This window comes from Meleagris gallopavo, chromosome 3 (genome assembly GCF_000146605.3).
Source record: "Meleagris gallopavo isolate NT-WF06-2002-E0010 breed Aviagen turkey brand Nicholas breeding stock chromosome 3, Turkey_5.1, whole genome shotgun sequence".
Classification (NCBI taxonomy): domain Eukaryota; kingdom Metazoa; phylum Chordata; class Aves; order Galliformes; family Phasianidae; genus Meleagris; species Meleagris gallopavo.
The window spans coordinates 2,369,775-2,379,474 of NC_015013.2; the positions used below are offsets into that span (position 1 = coordinate 2,369,775).

At 49.4% G+C, this 9,700-nt stretch overlaps 1 long non-coding RNA gene across 1 annotated transcript; it reads left to right on the forward strand.

Moving 5' to 3' along the window:
• The first annotated feature begins 1,650 nt into the window (after positions 1-1,650).
• Positions 1,651-5,423, forward strand: LOC109366543. Its single transcript, XR_004159093.1, has 4 exons — positions 1,651-3,364; positions 3,503-4,134; positions 4,242-4,335; positions 4,617-5,423. It is a non-coding gene; the product is annotated as an uncharacterized LOC109366543 (long non-coding RNA).
• The last annotated feature ends 4,277 nt before the right edge of the window (positions 5,424-9,700 follow it).

A 9,700-nucleotide genomic window follows, 5' to 3' on the forward strand; every position in this document is an offset into this window, starting at 1 on the left:
AAGTCAAAAAATTGCCTTGCATGTGTTTTGCTAATAAACACTTTTGTGTGCAGACAGCAGACGCTGGGCTAAGTCTCAGCTGGTATAAATTGGTATTACTCCATCACCCTCAATTTCCTAAGTTCATAATATTGATATTTTAAAAAGTGTATGCGTGTGCAGTGAGAAATGACAGGATATATTCCCATGGACCCTGGTGTGAAGTACCCCAGGGGAAAAGAATTTTAACTGTATTTTAAGCAACCAAGCAAGAGGGAAGGACACAGGGACATTGTGTATTTTATGTGCAGTTGGCCTTTGAGCTTCTCACAGCCTACAGCTAAGCTCCTTTCTCCTTCTCCTAAAAAGAGTATACTTCTCCATTTTAAGAATTTCCCTGGACTTTTTGCTTTCTGGAAATGGAGAGGAATATATATGAGAGGAATATATATATATGAGTATAAATCACAGCTGGCATTTAATATTTCTCCCTAATCGATAGTGCAAATATTAGACACACTGCCTTCAGAGGCTGTCCCTTTCTTCACCCCCAACACACCACTAGCTAGAAGACCACACACTAATTTCTACCTCAAGGGCCAGAACTGCTTAGATGAGAATGGCTGACATCAGGGGAGCTCTTGCAGCAGACAGCAAGTGAATCGCTGTGCTGAGCTGGGGACAGAACCCAGCCACAAGGAAGGGCAGCTCAGAGAGAGCATGGAGGGAGTCCCAGCGCCAGGAACTTGTGCATTCCTAGCCACACGCTGAACCCAGCCCCTCCCTGCATCTCAGCTAGGCAGCCTCAAAACACTCAGCAAAACCAAAGTCCTCACAAAATATTTAGAAAGAGAGCCAGGTAAGCTAAACACTAACATGATGCAAAATTAAGCAACAACTGAGATCTCCAAAGCATATATTTATTCAGCCCCAAGAATATCCTTTCAAAGTGTGCAATGTGAGAGTGAAGGAAATCAAGGCATTCTTCAGAGTTAGACTGAGTCTTAAGTTTAAGCAAAGAGCAGAGTAATCATTTATGCATACTTCCCTGGTGCCTCTATACTCCGTGAAGAAAGGACTTACAGCTGAAACGCACAGCACACACTGAGTTTCCCAGCTGGAAGCACTGGCATATGAGGGGAGATTTATGACTAGCACTCCATAAAGTGATCTCTGAAAGAATCCTGCTGTCATAACTCTATCGGCCAACTGTTATTTGCCTAAGAAAATGCTGGCCGATATCATCATCTACCTGGTTAGTCAGATAGACCTATCCTTGTAGAGGGAAGAGCATGTATTTTGTTGGGAATGGAGCATGTGGTTAAACTACTACTATGAGCAAAGTGCTCCATCAAGTCCAGAATGGGTACCAGCAAGCAGCAAAACCTTAGATGAGTCTTTCTACCAACTTTTATGCACATAAAGTCAGGCCTAACATAATCACTAACTTCAAGGTCTTTGAAATCATCCATTAGATTTTAAAGGTTGATTTTAGTCTCCAGGGCATCTAAAAAGATAGTAATTACTTAACAGAGCTGTATAAACATTTGAGTTTATATGCCTTTGAATAGATTTGAAATTTTCACAGTACAGTATTCTAAAATTTTTGGTGATTTTTTTTTTTCCCACTAAAAAGAAATCCATACCAAAAACATTGAATAGACTTCATTTGAGCTTGCTTTTTTTAGGTTTTTAGAAGTCATCTTTCAGAACTTGTTCATTATTGATTTCAAAATGACACCACATGACTATTCTCAACAATGAAAAGCAAAATGGAAAAATGTTCTTTCTCCTTTTCATTTACCTACTGTGTATCTTCTTGATATTCTCATGTTTATGGTATTTCCTACTCAAAATGGAAGAAGCATAATTTTTTTTATTTCCTCCACAGTAAGAAATTATAAGTACTTCAAGTACCAAATACCTATATTTAATTTTTAAAAGTTAAAAGATGCTCATACATAAACTTTTTTTTTTATAATTACTTTCATCAACACTGTTGACTTCATGTTGCTCTGGAGGTTTTTACATCCTCTCATCCTTTTTATTTTTTTGATAGAATACATTACTGTAAGAAGTAGAAATAATGACCTCTGAGTACGTCTACCATCCATACCTCTTAAAAGTACCAGTCGCTTTCACCAAGAAGAGGGAGGGGATCCATACGTTCCTTAGTGTTTATGGCAACTTTGCACTGGTGCCTTTATCACTTTACTTTAATATCTGCATATTTATATATCTAAAAAATGAAATACCAATCTAAAAAAAAATCTGGAAAAAAATGCTGTTAAATCAGAGTGAGGATTTTAGCCCATCATTTCTCCTCCTGCATATTGGAGAACCATCAGTAGATGAGATGGAAGTGACGCAAAGCACGAAGGAAGGAGGGAAAACGGATGAAAAACCCTTGCAAGATGTGCTCCAAGTGCAAGAGACCTCAAGGCATGGAGTTCATCCAGAGGTGACTCTGGACCTGCCCGGCAGCCTCCATGCCAACATTCTTCATACAGCTGTGGCAGCGTTCCTTGAGCTCTTCCAACAAACTGTGCCGCTTGTAGCTCTGGCCACAGTAGTTGCACTTGTGAGGCTTCCCCACCGTGGAGAGAACGAGAGTGTCAGGTCACATCCACAGCAGACCACCTGTGCTACCAGCATCGCGTCTTCACAGCAAACTGCTCTTGAGATGGAAAGACAACTAAGAATGGTTACTCAAGTCCCATGCCTTCTTCCCAGCCCCATTTCTCCCCACGCACACACCTCCCACCCCCTGGGTACTTGGCTCCATCAGCTGTTCACACTAATGCATGGTATGGTATCCACAGTAGCAACAAGAGGTGCACTTGCTGATTGTAAAGCAAATACACAGAGGGGAAAACAACCCCGACAGCTGAATCACATTCCAGCACTGCCTCTGTGTCACCAAGTCTCATGGGAAAGAAACTTCTGAGGGACAGAGGGAGCTGTGGGGGGATATAGGGGACTCTGAGAGGCTATGGAGGGGATATAGGGCTGATGTTGGGATATGTGGGGCCAAAAGGTGATAGGGAGCTATAGGGTGGGCTATAAGGGGATGTTGTGCTAGAAGGCTCCCCTGCCCCCTCCCCTTCCCCCCCAGCTTTAACCTATCCATGACAGGGTGGCTGAGATGCTGGTCATGAAACTTAAATCAGAGTTGAAGTTGTATTGGAATAGAATAGGATTGTTTTGTGGTCTTAAATCTGAAACATGTTTTCTCCTTGGGCTTCAGGTACAGATATTGTTTAATAATGACTTTGGAGAAGGTTTCACTATCGAGTCTCTTTATCAGGAAGAAAGAAGAAGGTTTTTGGAGGACTTAATCACAAGTGGAGCTGCTGCTGAACCTCTACTTCCAAGAAGCAAGCAGGTGAGGACATTGTGCATCTCAGCCTTTGCTCATTGCAAGGTACCAGCCATTCTGTCTGTGCTTTGTGGTGATTTTCCACCGGCACTTCTGCTTGTATGTGAGCACCAGGCATTCGCTAACACTGTCTGATGGCTTTAGGCTGGGCAGACATGGGAAGCTGCTGCCTGCAGCAGCACCAGCTGAGATCTGTGTGCCAGAGGAAGGAATGCGGCGTCTGGAGGAGCGGGAGGAGCAGATCCTGCTTGACTCTGCGTGTTCTGCAGGGCCATTCCTCACAGACTGCCACTGACAGATGTTGGGACATTGCAGAACCTGTTAGTGCGGCAGAGGTAAACTGGTGTTGATGTGTAATGCCATTTGATCTGTGTGCATGCAGAATTTCCCTGTGTTTGCATGTCTCAGTGTTTATGGCCCTGGTTTTGTTCAAAGATGTCAGACCTCTGTGTGCCTTTGTTCCCCCTCCACCTGGTTCTGAAGAGCCCTTCCATTTTTGAGAAGGCTGCAGGCTTAGTTCAGCATCTCCTGATATGTCACACAGATTCAGGGCTTTCAAGAAGTCACTTCTTTAAAGTGTTTAAGATGGTGAATTCTGCTAAACAGAGCGCTTGTCTAATCAAACCTCTTAATTCCAAGGTTTGTTCTGCAGGTCCCGATGATGACACAGGCATTAAACAGCCCGGAACTCATCGCTGGGGAGAGGCTGTGCATTGTGTTGTGAAGGGAGAGATGGAGGAGGGGTTTGAACAGTGTTGCGCAGGAATGGAAAGCTGGTAAGAGAAGAGGTGTGTGTTCTGAGAGTGAGGGCTGTCCGGCTCATCTCTGTGTTCTAACAGGAAATGCAAGGCAGAACTCTCTGCTCTCTGTTTTTTCTTGCAAGGTTGCTGCCCTTCAAAGTGCGCTGTGGATGGGCAGCACGATGACAACCCAAGGATGGCAGCAGGAGATGCAGCACAGCCCTCTCCAGCAGCAAGGTGCATTTATTTGTCTTGCTAATTCTTGAACTAGAAGGTGTGCTTAGTTTCCAAAGTCAGTGGCTTGACAGCATGTTTTGAAGGCTTTGGAGCTCTTCCTCTGTAACTCACATCCTAAGGCAGTGAAGGAATTCCTTTGCTGTGTAGGAGTGGTTCCTGTGCAAGGCCATGGTTGTCTGCCTGTAGCAGATACTGAAGGCAATGGTTTTGTGACTGCAATTATGGAGTTGGCTTTTTAATGGCAGTTGCACCCCACTAACGTGCAGCTCTTTCTGACACAGGCAGGGAGACGGACAGCAGTACTGCAGCTCCTCTGGCAGCTTTGCAGCTATGTCAGGAAGCAGAAGATGTGAATTTGAAAGAAGTCAGTTACTGGGACGTTCCCCTGTTCTTCCCCTAGCTGTCCCCTTGCCTCAGTCCGGATTCCCCTTGCATTCCTGTAGGTATCCCTTCTATCCCCCAGGCTTCTCCTTGCTTTCCCCAAGGTAACCCTTTACCTTCCCAGGAGAGCCCACCCATAATTCCTTCAGAGCCCCAATAGCTCCCTCAATATTTCCCCAGCAAGACCCCGTAGACACCCCACAACCCTCCACAGAGCCCCATAGCCCCTTAATGACCTCCTCGACCTGGTACTCCTCCTCCATAGCTGGCCAAAAACCTCACAGACTTCACAGCAGCACCCCATATCCCCCACTGGACTCCCACTGAACCCCCTTATTTCCTTCCTCAGAACTCCCTTACCACCTCCAGGGCTCCTTAGCAACCTCACAGACACCCACAGTACCTGACAGCACACCTGTCATCAATTCCAGGCCACTCCTCACCCGCTTTTCCTTCCAGATCCCATACAACCGTACAGTGCTGGGGCTGGGGTGACTGCTGCGGAGCTGAAGCAAGTGTAGGGCACAGATGTGGGTGAAAGTGATGTGGGGGGCATTGGGGATATGGAGGCACAGGTACATGGGGGATATAGGGATATAGGCCACAGGCTGCAGGAGCAGGGTGCTGCGCAGGAGAAGGCAACGTGTGAGGTAAAGGTGGGACTTGTGGGTGTGGGAACATGGGGTGGCATAGGGGGTCTGGGGGCACGTGGGGAGGGGTTTGGGGTAAGAATGGGGGATGTGGGGCTGTGTTTGGAGTGCATTTATTGATTTCTTCCTGAGAGGGGGTTGGGGTTCCCTGTGGCCCAAAGGTGGAGCCCTGATCCATAACCCCATATGACCCCATAACCCTTTATAACTTGGCATGGCCCTAAGGCTCCACATGACCCATAACCCTGTGAGCACCGTAACCCCAGAGGAGGCTGTGGACAGTGATGGGTCTGTTCTTGGTTCATTCAGGGGACACTATATGGTGGCTCTGGGGCCTCTGTAGATCAGCTGCCTATAACATCCCCTAACCCTCACCTTGCCCACGTCTTGCTGGGCAAGATGGGGGTCAAAAGGGCAATGGGGGGCTATGGGAGAGGTTCCATGATCAGAGTAGATTCACTGCCAGCTCCATGTAGGGTTATGTCAGCCCCAGTGAGCTGTGGGTGTGTCCCATAGCTGCCCCATAGCAGCCCCAGAGCCATCCTAGAGCACCCCAGAACAGCCCCATCACTACCCATGGCCCATGGCCAGCAGCGATTCCACCACCAGCGGTGGTGGCTTCTAGGTGTGGCTCTGCCCCAAAGTGCTCCTTTGGGGTCCTCCCATAGGTGTCTCTAGCTGTCCTACAACGTTGTAGAGCTCCCCGCATCCCAGCAGATCCCCCCTAGTGCCCGTGGGGTGTGCAAGAAACACTCTCATCACTGTTGTTCCATCAGGCACAGCTCTTGGTGCAGCAGCAAAGCTCATCTGTTATTGCTATGGCATTACTGCACTCTCCCTCCTCATGGTGAGGGACAAAATGTGCAACTGCTCAGTGAGCTCCTTCTGCTCCTGTAGCTCTCCTCCCGTAGCAGTCCCTGCTCTCCTGTTCCCTCTTGGCTGGGGACTGCAGGCTCACAGTCTACGCCATGCATCCACTGTGCTGTTTTTCCAGATGAGGTCAATGGCCAACCTGTTCTTTTTGGGTTATTGTGTGCTTTTCTATGCACACAAGTAGGCAGGATTTCTTACAGCTGTTGCGTTTACTGTGTCTCAGGCTCCGTCCTGCACTTGTGCCTTTTCTCGTATGCAGTCTTCACCTGACCCTGTTCAGAATGTCCTGGCCCTGCTGTGCTCTGCTCAGCATCTGTCTGCTGAGCAACAACACTCTGTCACTGTGATCCTACCTTGTGCTATCCCGGCAGACGTTAGAATATTTTCTCTGCCCCTCTCCAAACTGTAACAGGTCAGATGATTTCCAGCAGCACACAGCTGACACACAGAACCATGCTGACCACGGCAGGGTGCAGCTTCTTGTTGCAGAGTCCCATAGCAGTGGATGACCGTGCAAAAAGGGAATCCCACCACTGATGTTCTCTATCCTTCTCCTTCTGCACCATGATGCATTCCTTCCTCCCCATGCTGCACTGCTGTTGGAGTTCTTTGTCCATTTCTCAGGGGTGTTGCAGCAACTGCTCCAAATCCTGATGTTGGAACAATTTCTTTACCACTGTCCCTACTGCTCCTACTGACCCAATCTGGGATGCCTTTTTGTAAAGAATTCTGTGTTCATTCTGAAGTTGACTTGGATTTCTTCTCCCGCTGTCCCCATTAAGGAGTTGATTTGCTTCAGTCCATCACAGCTCCATTCCTGGTTCAAGCATTCCTCATTGCCACACAGCAGTGCAACAGCCAAGCTCCAGTCCCTTCCCAGTCTCAGTGGGATCGGTTTGTTCTGTTCTCGTCCACTTAGAGAAACAGAAGCTTCCTGCCCACCAAACCTTGTGACAGCTATTTCCCTACAGAAGCATTCATGTCCTTCTTCTGGTCCCTTCAGCCAGTTCCCAGCTCTCCAAATTGAGACGTATGGCTGCAGCCCACCCTATGTCTTCTTTGGGGCAGCTCTGGGGCAGCCCCACCCCGAGGAGGAAGATGCCTTTTCCCCACACACAGCTGGTTCTATGGCCACATGGGGAGAGAACATGGGGTAGTGGGTCACAGAGTTGTGGGGTGACGTTGGATCAGATGGCATCGCACCGAGTTATGGGGTCATATGGGGTTCTGGGTCACAGTGATGGGGCCAGATGGGATGGTAGGGTCAGATGGGGTGTCATGGAGTTACGGGTCACGTGGGGTTAGATGGTGGGGGTGAGGTGGGGGCAGGAATCCCAGAGTTCTTGGGCTGCATGGCAGCGGGTCACAGTGTGATGGGGGCAGGCAGGGTCAGGGAATCACAGGGTCGTGTGGGGGTATGGTTCACACAGGGCTGTGGGTCACGTGCAGCCATGGGGTCATGCACATACAGGGTTATGTGGTCATCTTGGGTTATGGCTCATGTGGGGTAATGGCTCGTGGCCCCACCTTTGGGCCACAGGGACCCTCAGTCCCCACTCAGGAAGAAATAAAACCACTCCAACACTGCCCCACACCTCCCCTTTTTATCTCAAATCACTCCTCACATCCCTGCCTTCTGTGTCCCCATACCACCCCATATTCCGCTGTCCCACTTGCAGCGCACATCCTGCCTTCTCCTGGACAGCACTGTGCTCCTGCAGGCTCTTGTCATATCCATCCCATGTCCATATATCCCCCACACCCCACCACAGAGCTCCATAACTCCTCAGACCTGGTACATCTCCCCCACAGCCAGCCTGGGACCTAACAGAGCCCCATAGTCCCCAACAGCACCCCTTATCCCTGCTCTGGGATCCCCTAGATCCCCCCTATTTCTTCCTTCGAACCTCTTTTACCCATTCCAGGACCCCCCTTGGATCTCACAGACCCCCTCAGTTTCTGACTGGACCACCATCACCGTCCCAGGACCCCAATAGTTCACCTGGTGCTGCTGAACCCAGCGTCCTCAGTGAGCTGTGCTGCAGTGCTGCACCCTGAGCCCTTCTGCAGTGCTGCAGAATGGGACACGCAGATCCTGGAGCAGTGGGCACTGCTCTGGGTGTCACCGCAGCTACCCCTGTGCTGTCTGTGAAAGTCTTCTTGGCTCCTGGCACATCTTCCATCTCTAGAACACATGAGGAGTGTCCCTCAGACTGCGGCTGCAGCCTCCAAACGAGGAATCCCATCTCAGGATGGGGCTGCAGCTGTGCCCCAGTGCCTTCATTAAAGAGAGGAGGTTGAATTAGCATAATGGGATGTCTTTCCTCCTGACATTTCCTGCCGTCTGCATGCTGGTTGTGCCATGCAAGCAGCATTTGGTCATAGAGTTGTATGTGTGTACACGGGGTGTGCAAGATGGTGTTGAACATCAGAGTGTGCACTGCACGTGGCTGTGTGCATGGCTGGAGCTGCACTCATGTCTTCATGGATGTGGGTGTGCAAAGGGGTGGGTTTGCACGTTTGTGTGTGTGTGTATGAACGCGGGTGTGTGCATCAAGTTCTTTGCACATGGCTGTTGGTTTTGCTCACATTTGCGTGCACATGGATGGAGCGTGCACACAGGGCTGCGTAAGGATGTGCTTGCAGGTGTGTGAATGCACAGGTATGTGCGCGAGGAAGTCTTTGCAAGTGGGCGTGTGGTTCTGCACACGTATGTGCACAGATGTGTGTGCAAGGGAGCAGTGGAGGTTCCTGGGAACAGGAGATTCCTGGGAGAGATGGAACTCACACGAGAGTGCTGGAGAGCACAGGGCCAGGAAGCACAGCTCCACAGCACTGCACTCTGCACAACAGCCTGCAGGATGGCATGGAGTGCTGATAGAACCGGGACAGAATCACACAGAATGGCCCAGGTTGGAATGGATCTCAAGGATCATATCTATCACTTTCCCACCACAGGCAGGGCCAACCAACCTCCACATTTAATACCATATCAGGTTGCCCATGGCCCCATCCAGCCTGGCCTTGAACAACTCCAGGGATGGACGGGGCATCCACAGCCTCTCTGGGCAGCTGTTCCAGCACCTCACCACTCACATAGTAAAGAACTTCCCCCTGACATCCAACCTCAATCTTCCCTGCCTCAACTTCGAACCATTTCCCCTTGTCCTGCTGTTATCTACACTTTCAAAGAGTTGACTCCCCTCCTGTTTGTAGGCTCCCTTTAGATCCTGAAAGGCTGCAATGAAGTCACCCCGCAGCCCTCTTTTCTCCAGGCTGAACAAGCCCAGCTCCCTCAGTCTTCTTCGTAGGGAAGGTGCTCCAGCCCCCTGATCATTTTTGTGGCTCTCTTCTGGACCCTCTCCAACAGCTTTCTATCTTCCTTGTACTGATGGCCCTAGACCTGCACGCAGTACTCCAGATGGGGAGTATGCACCGCCTCAGCTTCTATAGGTGGGTGT